The sequence below is a fragment of the Squalius cephalus genome (genome assembly GCF_949319135.1).
Source record: "Squalius cephalus genome assembly, chromosome: 7".
Classification (NCBI taxonomy): Eukaryota; Metazoa; Chordata; class Actinopteri; order Cypriniformes; family Leuciscidae; genus Squalius; species Squalius cephalus.
In genome coordinates this window covers 30,671,589-30,692,083 of record NC_137128.1, presented here as the reverse complement: position 1 = coordinate 30,692,083, position 20,495 = coordinate 30,671,589, and the positions used below count along the sequence as shown (strand labels likewise).

Genomic DNA, 20,495 nt, shown 5'->3' with positions numbered 1-20,495 from the left:
GACACTTGAACAGGAGGGTGGAAATATTTTGAGAACTGTTCTTCAAATTTGCATAATGCCTTCCTAGAAAACCTGAAAAGCTTATATTTTATTTAGCTTATCTTCAAAACTTAAGTTTGTGATTGCCAATAAGGAATAAAAACAGAAACACGCACTGAAATCAGTGGATCTGCATTTATTGCATTATGTATGCTAGTTTGTTTACAATTCAGAAATCCCTTTAGCTGCCGCAGATTTATGGTTTCTGTTACCGAGGCGGTCACATGGTCACGGTGGCAGTCTGAGAAAGAGGATTATGAGAGGATCCACTGACGAAACAGTCTAGCCAGATTGGGCGTGCCCTCCGTCGACCCCGACCCCTCACAGTGTTATTAGAGAGCACTGGCAGCATCCTGCTCTCCCGTCATCCCTGACTCTCACATTAATCTAAACAGAGGCTTCTCAATCCCCAACACCGGATCTGAAGCAATTCCATTAACCTGGGCTTTACTGAGGATCCTCGAGAAAATCCTCAGCCCAAGAGGAGGAACGGCTAGTCCTGCACTTAAACCATCTCATTACAGATCTGCATTCACCTAATCATTAAAACATAAGGGCATTATCATCCTTACATTATCATAGACTTTTAAATGCATTCACAGATTAATATGCATCTTAATACGATAATACAGTGAGGTCACTCTGGGGTTAAACGGTGCATACAGTACTGCGCTTAAAAACATTTTCATTCCAAATACCCTTTAGAGAAACAGAGCAGGGTATGGAAGCTTGTTTCCGCCACAGAATAAAACATTTTAAAAGATAATTGCGACTTTTTATCTCACAATTGTGAGTTTACATCTCGCAATTCTGACTTTATTTCTCAGAATTGCGTGAAATAAAGTCGCAATTGCGAGATATAAAGTCAGAATTCTGACTTTTTTTCTCGCAATTGCAACTTTATATCACGCAATTCTGACATCTTTTCTCACAATTGTGAGATATAGTCCAATTGTAAGGAAAAAAAGACACTTTTTTTTACCTCAGAATAGTTTATATCTCACAATTCTGACTTTATATCTCGCAATTGCGACTTTATTTCTCACAATTGCAACTTCATATCTTGCAATTCTGAGAAAAAAAGTCACAATTCTGACTTGATATATCGCAATTGTGAGAAAAAAAGTCAGAATTGTGAAATAAAAGGTCGCAATTATTATTGTTTATTTATTATTCAGTGGCGGAAACAAGCTTCCATAGCAGGGACCCTTGATACATAGTGTATAAAAATCTATTAACCCTTGTATGGTGTTCGGGTCTGTTGGACCCGTTTTCATTTGTTATTAAAAGAAAAATGATACAATTAATTATTTTTTCAAACTGAGACTCATTGGCCTTGGCTCATTTTCTGTGAGGAATATATATCAGAACACATTTTTAATGAAAACACACTGTACACCCCCCCTACACATTTATATTACACACAGGATGTTCGGGTCTACTGGACCCGGGGCTAATAAAAGTGTGGAAATTGTAGGTCCTGTGTACCTTTACTCTGTCCTCCTCCTGTCAGGGCCTGCTGTTAGTGTGTGTATGTTCTTGTATATGGTTTATGAGGACACAAATGTGTATAATGACATGGGTATTACAACGTAAACATGGTTTATGACGACTGTGTCCTCATACTAAAACATACTAAATGGTGTTTTTTGAAATTCAAAAAATGCCAAAAGTTTTCTGTGATTGGTAGGTTTAGTGGTAGGGTTAGTGTAGGGGGATAGATTATACAGTTTGTACATTAGAAAAACCATTATGCCTATGGAGAGTGACCGTACACCACATATCCAAGTGAGTGTGTGTGTGTGCATGTGTATGTGTGTGTGTGTGTGTGTGTGTGTGGGTGTGTGTTTTGTGTGTCTGTGTGTGTGTTGTGGGTGTGTGTATGTGTCTGCATGAGTGTGTGTGTGCGTGCGTGTGAGAGAGAGATTGTGTGTAAGTGTGAAAGAGTGCAAGAGTGAGTTTTGTGCTTCTGCTCCTGCCATTCCCACACAAGGTTGCAATTCTTAAATGTGATCTAACAAAGGTAAAGAGAAAATATTGACCATATATGCTGTTTATGTAATTGGGATGAAGTAAACATCTGTTGAGTATTTTAACATAACATTTTTGATTGTGTTGAATTAAAAACCCAAAAATGCAGCGGGTCCACCAGACCCACGAACACTGGCTGAGTAACAAAAATATGAACACCACACAAGGGTTAATACATATTGATATTATTATACATATTGTTTAATAATAATAATTATTCATATTTTTTTAAATTATGTTAGATTTATATGGATGAATATCACACTTTTTATATATTTAAAGGGACAACTTAGCTTCTTAAATTTAGATTTGGATTCAAGTTAATGTGCTTAACGCACAAACATTTGTTATCCAAAAATACTTAGTTTACCCCTTTCTGAAGACTCCCGCTTAAGCTTTTACAACCATTATATCTTACCAATAATTCACATCTTTTGAGAGCAGTATGTGACATTCAGTATTTAACATCTCGGGTGACATCACTGCTATGATTTGAGTTCGGTTGATGCCAGCGTGACTCAATGACGTCAGCAGGATGGTGTTCCCAGGTAAGAGCCTCGTGTGTCCTTCCTAATACTGCCTAACCGTGCTTCATTTTCCGTCCAGTCCTCTGCAGGTCAGGCAGTCCAGCTCTTATCGCACATGATGGCCTTTTCACCGTATTCCTCACTGGCAGGGAGAGCGACTGATACGTCGTCTGGATTCCAGAAAATAAGTAATCGTGTGTGTGTATGACCTGAAAGTACAACGTGACCTGTAAACACGATTGAGTTGTATTCCCTAATGCCAGTATTCCCTAATACTAAATCATGTAATTTAGCAATGATGGATGACCAGCCGCACTTTATATGATTACTGTCAGACAGCAGAAAAAAATATCAGACAGCTTTAAAGAAAATGCATAAATATAATCCAAATTAGGGTAAAGGCTGGTGTAAATGATCTTTTAATCTTTAAATTGTAATGTCACATATATTTACAGTACATGCTTAAAGAGGATATACCTGACAATATGGAAAAAGGGACAATAAGATGGAAACATTCAGGGTTGTTTAAAGCTGATTTCATTCATTCATTTAGCAGATGAGAGAAATTCAATTAAGAAGATGGAGTTCTCTGGCTTAAGGCCAACAGATGGAATTATCACAACCATTACAATACGCTTTATTGAGACGCTCTCTGCTTGTTTAACAACATCACAAAAGGGCACATCACAACTAATGAAGGAATTCTAACATATGTACAAACAATCGGAGAAAACCACTCACATTAGTCTCATTCATGAATACAACAAATCAGACCATTTAATGCCATTGTTCTGACATCTGTGACCACAGCTGTCAGCAAAGCTTCTGAACATGCAGAATAGTTGAAATGTTTGGCAAAAGAAGATCTCAGCCAGTCTGAACACCTTTATAATTTAGATTCCGCAAATACTGTCCTCATCTGCAATACAGTCTGTTCTATTTAAAAGGAGAGAAGCAGCAGAAAGAGAAGTGGAAAGAGAAGCAACTGGAGGAATAAACATTCTCCTGAAGAGGAGAGTGCGCTCAGTATTTAAGGTTTTTCCTAGAGATATTTTTCCTACAACTCAACTCTGTCATTTGAAAGAATGTCCAGAAAGTCCAATCGACCGCAGCGTCTGGTTAGCTGAGTCTGTGTTAAAAAAAAAGACAGCAACTGATCCTGATCGTCTGTTTATTTTCATTTCGGCCTTGAAACATTACTCCACGTTTGTGCGCTAATCACAGCCCCGACCTGAAATGCTCCACCACCACAGAATATTTTATAGTACATTACGGCACAGCTGTAGTGCAGACACTGTTGCTCAAGTTTCACAGTAAGCAAGAGATTTCCCTACAGAAGACTTCAGATACTCAGCTTCAGCGTCCTTTAGACTCGTGCTCTCAGTTGAATTACGTCAGAGGGGGGGATTCACATGGATTCAGCAGCTTAAAAACTGTAGCCTATATAGTTATGGATCACTACATCTCAGACACTGCAGTAATTTATCTTTATTATTGAATTAAGGCCTTCAACTTCAGCCAAATCAACTAAGATTTTGAGCTGGAAAATATATCAGGCTCCATAAAAATCCCTCAAATGTTCATGGTGCACAATAGATCGTCTTACATCATTAAAACTCACATAATTCACAACCACACACGCTGTTGTTATCGCTTCCATAAGCGATTTTTGGTTGTTCCCATAACAACAATCCACAATGGGTGGAAAGCTGTGACAGGAACGAGTTAGCGAGGGAGGTGCGATCCAAAAATTTCTCTCTTTCTACTCCCTTATTCTCCCACCATGTGCTTCTCTTTCTTTTACTCTGTTTTTTTCTGCCTTTTCAGTTTTTCCAAAGTCTGTGCTGACAAGCGCTTCATAAATGTTAACAATTTTGTGGCTTATGTCATTTTTTTAAACATTCTTTCAGACAAGCAAGGTCATTGTGACTGTCAAGGAAAGTACTAGACCTTCTTAGAATTCCAACAAAACAGGAATTTCATTTATTAGTGATAAGTGAATTATGAGTTATTACATAACTCTGTTGCTCCTATGCAGCAGAAACCACAACTCGTAGAGCCATGTCCGTCGCAAGAGTGATTTCCCACAGCGAGCAAATAACAACAGAGGACTGACCACATCCAAACCCCGGCACCCAAACACATCCTCCTATCATAATATTGACTTCCCCTCTCAGTTGTTTCCAATGGACACTGTGAGAGCAGAGGTGGTTTCTACTAAAGATGGAATCCATGTTTAGTCTTCTTAAGCAGGCATGTCATCGCAGAACATTACAGTAAAAGTTGATGTGAAAGTGGTCACACTTTTAGTGAATTAAAAGGACTGTATTTTCTTTATTCTGCGAAAAATAAAAGTTGATGTTTGGCAGAACATCACGATAATTATAAAGATAACTATAACGATAACTATTACAATGATAATTATATTAGCATAGCATCCACACCAACTGACGATAATGTTCTGCTTATTATAAGCACGCAGCAGTTATGGTGTCTGCCGCATTAAATACTCAAGCTGTTTAAAGTCAGGTGGATTCTGATTGTCTGTTTTTATCATTCATCCTTTGTGTTGGTCTCATTGTAGCTGTGGTGAGTGTGGTGACTATTTTACACACCTATTTGCATAGATTTAAGAATGATTATTAAAAGTGAACGGGCCATAATTCACCATGCCAAAAATAAAAGCAGCTTGCATATTCTGCTTAACATCTCATTTCATGTTTCATGGTAAAACAAAACTTTCCTTTGTCAAAAAAGGCTGTGGAACAACGACTGATAAATACTCCTCCTGTTTCCATTAATCTTGATTAAAATACGTTGAATGGAAAGTTTCAGAATCAACCTTTGATTCCAGGAATGGTGTATGGTGTACAGTAGTATAACTTTTTCAATGTCCAATTTGTTGTTTTCAATTTCCAGCCCTTATTTATAATACTGTACACTGCTTCTTATTCCCCCTACACTGTTGATGCTGTGTCTAAACTTGAGAAGGAATGTGACCTTGTCTTTTGTCCTTGGTTGTGCAGAGGACAGGTCCACTAAGCTCAATTTGTCCTTCCCAGTCATCTATGGAGCAGATGAACATCAACAAAACTGGCAGAAAATCAGGCAGGCAGAATGACTGATGACCCTTATAGGTCAAATAACAGTTTAACACAGTGATCATGTGGGAATGGAAGTGGGAAGCGTACAAGATCTCAATGCCAAAATAATTTCACTAGGTACACAAAGCAATGTTCAAGAACTTTTAAAATGATTGATACCTTTATTGACAGTGTCACATCACTTTAGTAATTAAGTACAATAGAGCATGAGGATCCGTCTTGTTCAACAAGGACGCCATTTATACGCAAATAATCCAACTCTCAAAAACACATCATCTCTCTAAGCCTCGACAAAGTAGGGACTTTTAGTTGTTTCTTAACATCAGCCCGTTATTTCCCAACAGATTCCTGCATGAGCCGAGTGATAACAAGTGTGTTTTCTGGTATTTGGGTTTGTCTATGCAGAAGGAGCACTGAGATTGGCTTCTCAGGAAAGAGTCATGGCTGTATACCCAGTGGCTCAGTCAGACTGAGATTACTACAGACCGGTCAGCTTTATCAGAAAGGGAAGTGCTTTCTGTTGGCGAGATAACTCCAACACCAATCCGTACAAAACTCTTCGGTCTCACCTATCTCTGCCGCTCATTACTGTTCATATCTGGGTGGGGAGCAGTGTTTTTATCTTCCAACGAAGCACAAACCATCCACTGTTCTGTTCTGTCACACTATGGATGGGTCAGAAGGGTCGATTAGTCAGTTAATGGGGTCTATAAGGTTATATTTATTTTAACTTTAATATTTTGCATGACTGTTAGCACACGGAAACTCAGAGAATTTTGTTTCTAAATTTGTCCCCTTTTAAGCAAAGGGCAAGTGGTATTATTATCCGTAACAAAAAACATTTTCGTTAACTGAAATAAAAATGGATGTTCGGTAAGTTCACTCGCGAAATATACGTCATAAAAGCTGAACAGTCAGGTTGTGAACATATCCCTGTGCCTTTAGGTTCGGTATCTTTAGGTTCAGTGTTAAAAATGCCAATGTGAACGCTAAGCAGACCAGGACGAACCAAGTGAACTGAACTACACGTGTGAACGCACCCTAAAATAGATTTATGACTCCAAAAAGAAACAAACAACTAAATATTTTGATACATATTTTATTAAAAAACTTAAAATCTTTACAATTTGCATAAACATAAAAATGCCATTAGATAGCTATAACAATAGACTGTTAAACATTTTTTACAATGATACCAGCATTAACTTTATACTTCTTTTAAATATACTTATTCGTCTTTTGTTCACCTCTGGCTTGCATAGTCGCATGGCTACGCAGACGCGACAAAAAAAAATTCTGTATTATAAATTTTTAAGGCCAGACAAGTAGTTTCTTGAGGGTTGATTTGTACACGCCTGCGCACATATATATATTCAAACGTGCATACCTTTGGACTGATCACGTAATGTGCATGTGGGCGACATCTGCGTTTTCGCGGGTTTGCGTTTTTGAGGCGGATGGGCGGCCGGAGCGTGTTAAGGGTTTTCCTGTTAGAACGGTGTTGTGTTAGCGGCCCCTAAGTTAATAACTAATGATCTTCGCAACGGAAGTGAATCAATCAATCAAAACTAACTTTAGCTGGACAATAACTTTATCCTAGAGCTGTTGTAAAGCCTAAACAATCTGTTACAGTAATTTCCTATTATCACTGTAAAGCTGCTTTGAAACAATCCATATTGTTAAAAGCGCTATATAAATGAAGGTGACTTGACTTGACTTAATTTTCAGCAATATTACTGATTTGACTGCACTGAGAGTATTGGATAAGAACTCAACTTTACTGTCTTCTGTTGAACTGCATTGTAGCTGAATTGAACTCATTTCATAATTGATGTACTTTACCCAGTTATTGAGCCAAAATGCCGAAATTTAACTGAATAATGACTGTTTACGATTAGCTTTTTAGAGTTGCTCTACAGCAGAACTGAATTCTTTTTGCATCGAATCGTTATTTTTATCACAACAATCTGTATTGTATAAAGCGCTATATAAATAAAGGTCAGTTGCATGTGACATATTTAGCATCTTTTGTGGTCTTTCAGCATCTCACACCACGTGCATTGTATTTTATAATGACGTGTCAATTTAAAATTAAAGTTAAAAGTAACCAAAAAATAAAAATGTAAGACCCCTGCATTCGGTTACATTGTTATGCTTCCTGTCAGGTTGTTTTTGAACACAACAATGCATCCTGCGTGAACACACCCTACGAAAGTGCCTGATCAGATTATGGTGGACATGACCCTAAATCATTACCCTAAGTCTAATTAAATAGGGCTTACTTAAGACCAGCTAGATGTGGACTTTTATGACGCTTTCAGTATTCTAATTAGCACTGTGTTAGAACTCAATAAGGAAACCCCTAGGCGTTCTTTTGGTGTCAGAGGGGTTAATTCCTTATAAAGAGAATGTGATGACAATTCTCAGAATTGCTCTTGTGCTGAGGTTTTAGATGTGTGAAGGAGAGCACAGGAAACGCTGGGTATTTTTGAAGAACTAGGCCCCAGCGAGTCCACCGTTCATCTATGCTGCCTCACACTTTCACTCTGTTTCTTAACTCTCTGCCAAGGGACCTGGGTTTTCTTGTAACTGAACACTCAACAGAGAATAACTTTCTATGACGAGATGTCCATTTTTTCCTCAAACAAAAATAGTGTAGGTTCATGACAGCACTACTGTGTAGGGTGATTTACCTCAGACTCAAACTTGTTCAGGAAAAAAAACAAGCTCCATTTTGAAGATGAAGATGACTCTTTGTGGGTCTACATTCTCAATATTTTTCTCTCATCCTACAAAGAAAAAAAAACAAAAAACATGAATTATTTATTGTCATAAGCAGATTTCATTTAGTTGTTCTCACAGGGTTCTGCTCATGTAACTTAAGAAAAATTAAGAGATAAAGTTGAGTTGTTATTCCGTCATTTCACCACTGTTTTATAAGGGGCTGGAAATAGGCTCTGAAATCATTGATCTCAAAGAGTGGGCAGATGTTGCACAGTGATCTTACACAGGAAATACAACCTGTCAACTACTAGCGTAGTTTCTAATCTGCCATTTAAAGACCCACAGCAGTTTCATTTCACTTTCTTCATCTCAATTTTAATAGCAAAAACCTGGTTTTGAGAGGTCTCTCAAGATTCAAGCTTTAGTAGTAAGATTTAAAAAAGAAGAAGAAAATTATAATTAAAATCTACACAATATTTTGTGTGATTTTGCCAGAATCTATTTACTAGTCTACACTTCTTCTAAATCTGCTTTGTGATCAGGTTTACAGTATCTGGATCTACTTTCAATAAAAAAAATAAAAAAAAAATGCTATGCACTTAATGGTTAATGTTGATGCCCTATACTAAAGGTCAAGTTAAAGGTTAAATTAACCTTGATAACAAATACTAAACACACTTTCATAGATGATAACCTCATTCATTAAAGAAGTACATGATGATAAATAAAGAAAAGCCACTACCATACTTTTATTGTAGAGTGGAAAGATAAGCACTTTCAGTAAATAATATCACATATGCTAGCTTTTGTCCCTTTCCATGACAGACAATACACAATATACCTGAAAAGAAACATATAAAATGACAAATAACTCCATTTTGGGTAATTTGAAAAAGGAGAGAAAGATACTGAAAAGCACAGTGAAAATATTATATATAATATAATATAATATTACATATTTTTTAAAGTATCCAGTCACCAAATTACATTATGATTTACCCAAACCACAGTTTATATGCACCATGACCATAAGTACCATGACAGATAACATTTGGAATGGCAGTTTACATCCAAGGTGTGACTAGCAGTCAAACAGTGTAATATTTAACAATTATTGCCAGTTTCAAAGCTGTTTGTGTACACAGATTAGATTTCCTCTCGTCCATATATAGGCTATACAGCATCACAATACAGACAGAGGAAGAGCAAGTGACGCAGAGTCTTATGTGATTAATAGTATATTCTGAGTGCTTGACTTAAGTCTAAAAGTCAAGGCCAGGAAAACAAATACAAGTCACACATTAATGAATATAATAATCCAGCAAACCTTGCGATCTATTCAAGACAATTCCACCAAAATATAATTGTCAGGCTTGCGTGATCTGTGCATTAAAATCATCAAATAAAATATGGAATCTCAGCAGATTGTTTCACAGCAAGAGCAGAGGAGATAGCATTGGATGCTGCTTCAGAGAGTTTTGGTGTTATATGCATGTACTGTGTGCAATGAACTCAAATGAACTTGCAGATAAACATACACGCATTCACATACACACAAAACATACAGGTAGCTGACTAGTAGGGCAGGCAAAAATAAACACTAAGTCCTGTGAGAACAAGGAATCAGAGCCAGACTAGAATACTAGCAACCTTCTGGGAACCAGACACACACAGCCAAGTATGCCTGGCAAGGCCAACTCGCCTATATCCTGCCAAAGAGGTCTGGCTCATGCCAGCACCAAAGCAACTCTCACTTAGAGCGAGTATTGAGTATGGGGCAGGCAAGGGTGTCAGCCGAGCAGGAAAGATCACAGGCAAGTAGAAGACGCCCACTGCAGCCTCAGCTCAGAGTATGAAGAGAGCCCTAGAGAGGAGCAGATGAGTCAGTATGACAGAGGTGCTATTCAACTGCACGCTGGGCTTTTTCACGTGGGCGCAGACGAGAAATTACCCCTAATGAAATCAGAGTGGATTACCCACCTCTGAGGATAACCATTGAAAGTACATACGGTTAATTGGACATATTCTAAAAAAAAATTGTGGCGTTCACCCATGTAAAATTCACCACTATGCTGTGCTTAGAAAAAAAAAAAAAAAGTTTGGGGGGAGGGGGCAAAAAAAGGGCACTGTATGTTTAAATGTCAGATTAATATCATAACTATCATAACTCAATTTATGTCAAATAAAAAGTACCAACAACAATATGGTATTATTTATATCTGTAGCACAAACAGCTTGCTCAATAACAAAAAGACACTGTCATTATATTTTCAAAACAGCATTACTTCACTCTCTGTAAAAGTGCAGCAATGAGAAAAAGCAAAACAGTACAACCATAAAGTTTTACTGGTGTTATTAAAAAGGATTCTGCAGTTCACTTATTGAGCGCTTAGGTTTCTTAATAAAAGAGCTGTAGCTAAACAGCGCCGTGGGTTTGGAAACTATACCAGGGGAACCAGATTTTATTAGCAACATTCAGCCATGTTTGATCAAATCGGATCTCACACAAACACGAAAAACCATCAGCCAACACATTGGTTGATCTTATCGAATGACAGGAGGCTGTCAGCAGGTTTGTGTTAGATTAAAGCAAATTTACTCATCTCTTCATGGATGGCACACCATTATTTATAATTCTAGGTCAATTCCAAGATATAACAAGCAAAAACACAGCAAATGCATAGTGGTTTTCACCAAACACACATAGGCCTATGTTATCTAATATCTAATCAGAATGATTCACTGACAACACATACTACAATAAAACCCAAGTGAGTGGTGTTCAATTTTATTACTGTGTGCATCCTTTCTTGTTGAGCTTTGAACCTATAATTCTTTCTTGACTAGAGCATTTTGTCAGAGCACGACCAACACAATAGGGCATTACTCTGCTGGGATCCAAATTCCCAATAGCATTAGTACAAACCCTCCAGAGAAAGACATGCTACATATGGTTAAAACCACCCATTTTATACAGGCTCCAAAAAGTTGCTAATGTATCATGGCCATTACATTCAGGCAATGCCACAAAAGTGGCTGGGTATGAGTTACTAGGACAGCAGTGCTCGTGCACTGAAGACTCCTAGTTTGTAACACAATGAGCCTGGTTGGTTCCCATCACATCCATAATGCCTCCATGGTGAAAGTCTGGCACGTTATGTTAACTTGTGTGTGAGTGAGCGGGCGAGCGTAATCTCAACACTGCTGTTTGAAGATACATATTGACAATTGTGCTTCAATGCTGGCTTTCAGGGTGTGTTTACAAACCTCCCAGAGTTCCTGTCCATGTTGTGTTCTGCCGGCATCCTTTGAGGACAATCCATCAGTACAGGGCATGTTCAGCCTATTATCAGTGCACTGATAAGATAATCAAACATGTCACTCTCTACACAAAATGTTAGTTTCTGTCTTTCAAACAAATGCACCAACATACTAGGAAGAAATCAAAGAACTGGTACAGGTCTCTATTAACTTACAAAACAACATACAGAGAGGTCAAGAGGTCTGTTTATTTCCAGATTTAAATTAGATTTCAAATGCCAGTTTACTCCACTAAGTCTCTTATGTTCATCAAAGCTGCTTTTATTTAATCAAAAATACAGTGAAAGTAATATTGTGAAACATTATTTTAAAATAATTTTCTATTTTAATATATTTTATTATATATATATATATTATTATTATTATTATTATATAATATATATATTATTCCTGGCATGGCAAAGCTGAATTTTCAGCAGTCATTACTCCATTCTTCAGTGTCACATGCATGATCCTTCGGAAATCATTCTAATAAACTGATTTGATGACATTTCTTATAGGCCTAATTATCAATGTTGAAAACAGTTGTGATAGAAAGTTTAAACAGCATTTATTTGAAATGGATATATTTTATAACAATATAAATGACCTTACTGTGATTTTTGATCAATTTAATGCAGACTTGCTGAATACAAGAAGTATTCACATACATACACACACACACACACACACACACACACACACACACACACACACACACACACACACACACACACACACACACACACACACACACAAAAGTTTGGGGTCAGTAAGATTTTTAATGTTTTTAAAAGAAGTATCTTCAAGGCTGCATTTATTTGATAAAAAAAAAAAACGTAATATTGTGAAATATTATGACAATTTAAAATGACTGTTTTCTATTTTAATATATTTTAAACTGTAATTTATTCCTGTGATCAAAGCTGAATTTTCAGCATCATTACTCCAGTCTTCAGTGTCACAAGATCCTTCAGAAATCACTCTAATATGCTGATTTGATGCTCAAGAAACATTCATTATTATCAATGTTGAAAACAGTTTTTTTCAAAATTCTTTGATGAATAGAAAGTTCAAAAGAACAGCATTTATTTAAAATAGAATATTTTCTAACATTATAAATGTCTTTACTGTAACTTTTGATCAGTTTAACTCATCCTTCCTTGATGAATAAAAGTATTGACTTATTTTATTTCACAATGAATTGTGATTTGCCTGAAAACAATCGTGATATGTTATTTTTGCCATATCACCCACCCCTCTACTTGTGCTACAACTGTTATATATATATATATATACATATACAGGGCTGTACGTTAACTTTTATATACACTCACCTAAAGGATTATTAAGAACACCATACTAATACTGTGTTTGACCCCCTTTCACCTTCAGAACTGCCTTAATTCTACGTGGCATTGATTCAACAAGGTGCTGAAAGCATTCTTTAGAAATGTTGGCCCATATTGATAGGATAGCATCTTGCAGTTGATGGAGATTTGTGGGATGCACATCCAGGGTACGAAGCTCCCGTTCCACCACATCCCAAAGATGCTCTATTGGGTTGAGATCTGGTGACTGTGGGGGCCATTTTAGTACAGTGAACTCATTGTCATGTTCAATAAACCAATTTGAAATGATTCGAGCTTTGTGACATGGTGCATTATCCTGCTGGAAGTAGCCATCAGAGGATGGGTACATGGTGGTCATAAAGGGATGGACATGGTCAGAAACAATGTTCAGGTAGGCCGTGGCATTTAAACGATGCCCAATTGGCACTAAGGGGCCTGAAATGTGCCAAGAAAACATCCCCCACATCATTACACCACCACCACCAGCCTGCACAGTGGTAACAAGGCATGATGGATCCATGTTCTCATTCTGTTTACGCCAAATTCTGACTCTACCATCTGAATGTCTCAACAGAAATCGAGACTCATCAGACCAGGCAACATTTTTCCAGTCTTCAACTGTCCAATTTTGGTGAGCTCGTGCAAGTTGTAGCCTCTTTTTCCTATTTGTAGTGGAGATGAGTGGTACCCGGTGGGGTCTTCTGCTGTTGTAGCCCATCCGCCTCAAGGTTGTGCGTGTTGTGGCTTCACAAATGCTTTGCTGCATACCTCGGTTGTAACGAGTGGTTATTTCAGTCAAAGTTGCTCTTCTATCAGCTTGAATCAGTTGGCCCATTCTCCTCTGACCTCTAGCATCAACAAGGCATTTTCGCCCACAGGACTGCCGCATACTGGATGTTTTTCCCTTTTCACACCATTCTTTGTAAACCCTAGAAGTGGTTGTGCGGGAAAATCCCAGTAACTGAGCAGATTGTGAAATACTCAGACCGGCCCGTCTGGCACCAACAACCATGCCACGCTCAAAATTGCTTAAATCACCTTTCTTTCCCATTCTGACATTCAGTTTGGAGTTCAGGAGATTGCCTTGACTAGGACCACACCCCTAAATGTGTATGTGTCTGTGTGTGTGTCTGTGTGTCTGTGTGTGTGTGTGTGTGTGTGTGTCTGTGTGTGTGTGTGTCTGTGTGTGTGTGTGTCTGTGTGTGTGTGTGTCTGTGTGTCTGTGTGTCTGTCTGTGTGTGTGTCTGTGTGTGTGTCTGTGTGTGTGTCTGTGTGTGTGTGTGTGTGTGTGTCTGTGTGTGTGTCTGTGTGTGTGTCTGTGTGTGTGTCTGTGTCTGTGTCTGTGTCTGTGTCTGTGTCTGTGTCTGTGTCTGTGTCTGTGTCTGTGTCTGTGTCTGTGTCTGTGTCTGTGTCTGTGTCTGTGTCTGTGTCTGTGTCTGTGTCTGTGTCTGTGTCTGTGTCTGTGTCTGTGTCTGTGTCTGTGTCTGTGTCTGTGTCTGTGTGTGTATATGTGTATGTGTATTTATTTATTTATTTTTATATATATACATATACATATACACATACATACATATACACACACATACATACATATACATACACACATATATATATATATATATATATACTGAGTTTGGGATAAGATTACCAAATAAGATAGTGGATAAAATAAGATAGTGAAAGACCAAACCAACCAATGAGCACTCTCAAGATAATACTGATAAACTTACACAGAATATTAATTAACAGAAAGTGGGACATTTAATTATTCTGATCACAGAAAAGTCTTTACATACATCCTGGTTACTACGGTAGATGCGAAAACAAACCAGATGAGGACCAAAATATTTGTGACTCGTGAGAGTTTACTGTCAGTCTGTACTGATCTCAAGGAATTTGTTGCAGCGCTGCCGAGAGTCAAACATCTCTTTCATCCTTTAACTGGGGTCAAATCAACAAAGTTCAGGCCTGCAGGCAACAAACAAAGTCTGGAGAAAACAGTTAACCCTTTTACAACTGTAACTATGAACTGCCAACAAGACGTTCTACAAGACTCTTTCAAGAGCCTGAAGCGTAAAAAGTAAAGACACCCTGCTAAACATGAAAATGCTCATGTGACAAACAGTTTATTCTGAGCAAATAGAACATACAGAGGACTTACTGTTCCTCAACACACACATAGATGATTTGGTCTGGCAGTTATTCTTCAGTTAAATGTCAGTCAGTCTTCAGGCAATTGCTGTCAACAATACCGCCACACAGGTCAGGTGACTGCAGCTACACGTGACGCATGTGAAGCTGGCATCGACCCACCAGCTGTTGAATAACAGCATGAAATCGGAGAATGTCACACTCATCCTCACAAAGCAATGAAAATCCTGTCTTCACGGATTCACTGCTTAGGGTACGTGTTGTTTTCTAGTAAGGGGTCATTGACAAATAGGTCAGCTGTTTCATCTGGCTCAGGGGGGCAATTGGGGATTGGAGAGAAGGATCCGATTTGAATATTTAAATTCACAGCATTTGTGTTTACCAGAATTGCTGTCCTTTTGATTACCAATGTAAATGCCTCCCTTTGGGATCTAAAACATTGTAATTGCTCCATTTGTGAGCTTGTTTAAAAGGTAATTACCCTGCGATCTTAAGATTTATGAATCCTCCTCCTGCAGAATTTATCATGGTGAGGGATTTGAAGAGATAGTAATTTAAACCTTGTCAAGACTTGCGAACCACATGCTGAGGATTTTGTCAATAAACATTGTTATGCAGGCAGTTTGAAGAGGCAAGCCATTACAATTATGTGATCTCATAACATTTGTAGCAATTAAGCGGTGTTTACGAAACACTTTGACATCAACATTGGCAATAAGCAAGACTTTACAAGACTTTATTAAAAATCAGGTTATTCCATTCCCCCATAGTGACGTCAAAACCTAATCAGTAGTGTATATTCCATTTGTTATGCGAGATGTGTTGTTATATAAATAAGCAGTACCTTAACTGTATCACAGAGTTTGCGATATATTTCTTACCCCCCTACCGCAAAACGCTAACTCTGTCTGGATATGCTTAAATCTGCAGTAAAGACACTTTCATTGGAGAAAACTCATTAATCACACACACACACACCAAAACTGTTCAAAACTTTTGCTTCAGAACTTTTTTTGGAAATAAATCAATATTTTTATTCAGCAAAGACACATTAAACTAAAAGTGACAGTAAAAATAACTTTTTACATTGTTACAATTGTTTTAACCTCGATTAAAAATAAAAATAAATAAATCCACATTGACAATAATACTAAGAAATGTTTCTTGAGCACCAAATCTATTGTGATTTCTGAAGGATCATGTGGCTCTGAAGCTGAAGTAATGATGCTGAAAATTCAGCTTTGCATCACAGGAATAAATTATATTTTAAAATATTATTTTAAACTGTAATGATATTTTACAACATTACTGTTTTTTGCTAATAAAGTAAATGCAGCATTGGCGAGCATAAGAGACTTCTTTAAAAAACAAAAAAGTCATAGCAACCCCAAACTTTATGGTATATATATACCCTCAACATAAAATAAAAGCCCCAGTGCGCCCAAACTGAATTTCATTCAACCATGAATGATAATTGCGGATTTGGCATTTTTCAGAATGATTGTACACACAGAATCCAAACCAGCAAAGTGGCCCGAGCAGCTTTGGAGGTGTGCCAGGCCAAGTCTACTGTATGTGGGTGAGGTAAAACAAGAGAAAGTTCTCCAATGTATGAACAAGAGAACTTGCTTACCCTGAGTGAGAACACAGACACGCATACTGATTATGCAGATGCTGCACTGCAAACAAAGATCACTATCAGCTGCTGATGGTGGAAGTTTTACTGCGGCACAGCTGCACGCACAGCCGGGGGAAAACGCTCAGAGGCCCCTCAGAGTGACAGGCCAGGAACAGCCTCTCTAGGACACAAGGGAAAGTGGCACACTGTTGAGAAGAAAAATGTGTACCTCAGAAACAGAATAAAACGTCAAAAAGCATTCAGGAACTAGCTGCACAAAATGATCAAATATTTCTTTTCAGAATCATACAATAAGAGAAAATACTGTGAAGCAGAAAGGATTCTGGGAAGAATAAAGAAACATACTATGAATAGCTCAGGGTTTAGGGTGAATTCGGTGGGGAGTCTTGCGCTACGGAAGAACAGCATGTAAAGAGGAGGTTGCTGGTGGCAATGAGAGAAACAGGAGGAATGGGTCAGATTGATGAGGAAGACCTTCAAGCTGTTTCAAAGCTTCAGTGACGCCCACTGGAGACACAAAAACCCAGGAAGACCTGCTATGGCAGAAAGGAAGTGCTCTTAGAAACTAATAAAACAACCGTTTTTATTCAAAATTCCAGCTGTGAGAAAGACCTGAGGACACTGTAGGATCTCATGAAATTTTTTTCCAGCAACAGATAAAGCAGCAAACAGAGCTGAAACAACAATGCCACACCGCTCTACACCAATTATTTGCTCATTAAACATACTTGTTATAGCACTGACAGATTTGATCTGGATGATAGATTCCATGACACAATGAAGACTGAATGCAAAATGCTGATTGGACAAGCATATGCCTACAGTTTCTTATGGCAAGATCAGCAGCAAATACACTCCATGTATTGTAAACAGATGACTTGTTTGCTTTGACTAACCATTACTTTGGTTTAGTGTAACAGTGACCTAATGTTTAAAAATGGTGTTTGTTCACACAGGTCAAAAACCACAAGGCAACAATGATTATTTAACTGGGATTATACAAGATAAATCCATCGAGACCAATATATGGAAGTCCTCGTGAAACGAACAATAGACCAGCGCTGTCTTTTTTTTTCAAGTGAAAGTCAATAAAGCTGAACACAGTGACACATGAGACCGCGCTCACCTGGACTGGCCTCAGGCACACAGGTTTTCCTGTAACACTTTCACATGCTGTCAGATCACACTATACCATTCCTATCCCAGATAAAGCAAACTGTCTGTTCATTGATAAATCATCACAATAGTGAGAGCAACTGAAGTTTGCGATCACATTCCTATTTAACCATGCAGTCTCTTAAATCAACATGAGGTCATGAAAGTACCATGTACCACATTGTTATATTAATATATTTACTATGATCAAAATAAGAATATTGTTTAATATTATAATTTTTATTATTACCACAATTATTTTTACTATTGATGATATTAATAATAACAACAATAGTTATATTAATGTTATATTTAACACAAGAATATTTATTGTTATAGTTGATATTCTTATAATTATCAATTATCATCATCAAATGAATAAAACTATATTAATATTTAAAATACATTTGAAATATACTGCACTAAAATGGCAAAACACAGTTAACATCACTGCAATTGATAAAAAAATTCCAAAAATTTTGAACTTTAACAACTTTCACTCTGTTTTCTAGGAATTGAAGCATAATTGAGCCAAATCTGTCTGCCACAGCACAGACATACTTTAGAAAACCCTATTTGAGTCATGTCTTGAGTCAATCTTTGTAGGGCAGTACAGCATAAACATACAGGAAGCAAGTGATGTGTACAACTTTGTGAAAGATGGGCAGTCAAATTCTGCAAAACAATTCTGAGCTTTCTACAAGCATGGTCATAACATCTTGAGCTATATAAGGACACAACTAAGGCCAGATGAAGCTCGTCACAATCCAAAGCCTGGTGACCTGATCCTTGCAGGAGGCTACAGCATAACAGCACTTTCACGTGTGGCTTTTTTCCTCCCACGTTGAGCGCCACGTTGGGAGGAACACCTGCTGTGTCATGTCCAGCGTAGCATTCAGCTGACATAATTCCATTTTGGGACAGGATGGAAATCTGTAGCCGGCTTCCAGTGATGACGTACCCGAAAAGCACAGTAACTGCACGTCACACACATTAGCACACAACGCTCGCATGACGTCCCGTGTCCGTCAGCTGGAATCACAGTCAGCTTCCAAATGAGGCCTGGCAAAGCGGCTGATAACCACAGAATTGAATCTGTGTCATCTGATCAAAACCATGAAGGCAGCACCCCTACTCATTTCCATCTGCGGTTGTCTTTTATTCTGCAGCAAGATCCAGAAACTGATTACGTACTATTAAACAATATGAATGCGATTCAGTGAATGAATAATCACACTTCAATAATCATGTTACTGTAAATAAGCAGACTAATAGTAAACAGTTACACCAGGTCTGAAAAGCAACCAAACCACTTTTGTAGTCTCAAAACCCCAGCTAAACGCCTATGTACAGCAGCTCTAATATTTGCTGTAGTAAAATATTGATTACAATGTTTTCATTCAAAACAAATGGGTGAGATCCAAACCATTCTTAGAATAGACGCATTACCTGAGTCTCACGAATTAAGTTAGTGTCCTAGCTCAATGTTTCACACCTAAAGTGAGGAAAATGGAAAGAATAGGTGGGCTGATGATCGAAATGGGGGGGGAATGATTGTCTGTTTTTTTTCTTTTCCATCTATTTTTGTGTAGTAGTAAGGTCTGGTTTCTCTTTCCGCTGAGATAGTTCAGATCAGGTGTCTTGCTCCCTGCGGTGAGAGAGATGCATGTGTGGTTGGAAATTACTTTGCTGTATTCAAATGCAGAAGAGGTGTGTATTACATTCTTGGCCGTGGCCCACTGGAGGGGAGGGTCCCCACACATTTTCAGGAAGGAGTGAGTAATACACTGCTATCCTCAGCACAAACCCCACTGATATGGTCACTCTAGTGAAGAAAAACAACAGAAAAATATGACTGACAAACCATAAATCCTGCACTTTATGCACTTTATCACCTGCTTGTAACCTATTAACATCACTACCTACCCAAGGTTTACATTTGCATACCACAGGTTTGCATGTACTGTAGTCAATTATTTTACTAGAGTTGCCAAAGCAGCATTAATAAAAATAATAATAAAAAAACTTGTATTCCTTGTTTGTTAGTAGATAGATTAAATATAGCAGAGTCATTTACCTCAGTTACTGTTGAGTTAGTGCCTAGGAACACCAAATTAATTTTTTTAAATAATAATGACTACTTCTGAACAAGTTTCACAAACTAACTCCACTGGTTAAGCCATAAAATGACTGCTCAAATAAAGTGTAATGTTACTGAAGTGCCAGTGTTTACACTTTTGAGAAGTCAATGGGTCTCATTCAATAATAACTATGTGGATTATTCATATATTTGGAGCATTTTAAATGCGGGACTGTGTCATTTGCATAAAACGACCAACCATGCCTATACAAATGTTAGTATGAAAGTTATTCAAAGAGAATTATGATTTGTTTGTGAAAATGTTTGTATGCAAATTGTATGCACACAAATTTGTGTGTATACATGGTCAATGAAAGATACCCATTGTCTTTT

The 20,495-nt window shown here is 37.8% G+C and overlaps 1 long non-coding RNA gene across 2 annotated transcripts in view; it reads right to left on the bottom strand.

Moving 5' to 3' along the window:
• Positions 1-20,495, bottom strand: part of LOC307161448 — a 43,937-nt gene that overhangs the window by 3,640 nt on the left and 19,802 nt on the right. Inside the window, exons 4-9 of one of the 2 annotated variants that reach the window (XR_013821729.1) lie at positions 19,708-19,847; positions 17,213-17,403; positions 16,862-17,052; positions 11,693-11,782; positions 8,395-8,490; positions 2,489-2,806 (exon numbers count right to left, since the gene is read on the bottom strand). This is a non-coding gene — a long non-coding RNA (uncharacterized lncRNA). Of the gene's footprint in view, positions 1-2,488; positions 2,807-8,394; positions 8,491-9,094; positions 10,290-11,692; positions 11,783-16,861; positions 17,053-17,212; positions 17,404-19,707; positions 19,848-20,495 lie in introns of those variants that run through there. The other variant, XR_013821730.1, reaches the window with a different exon arrangement.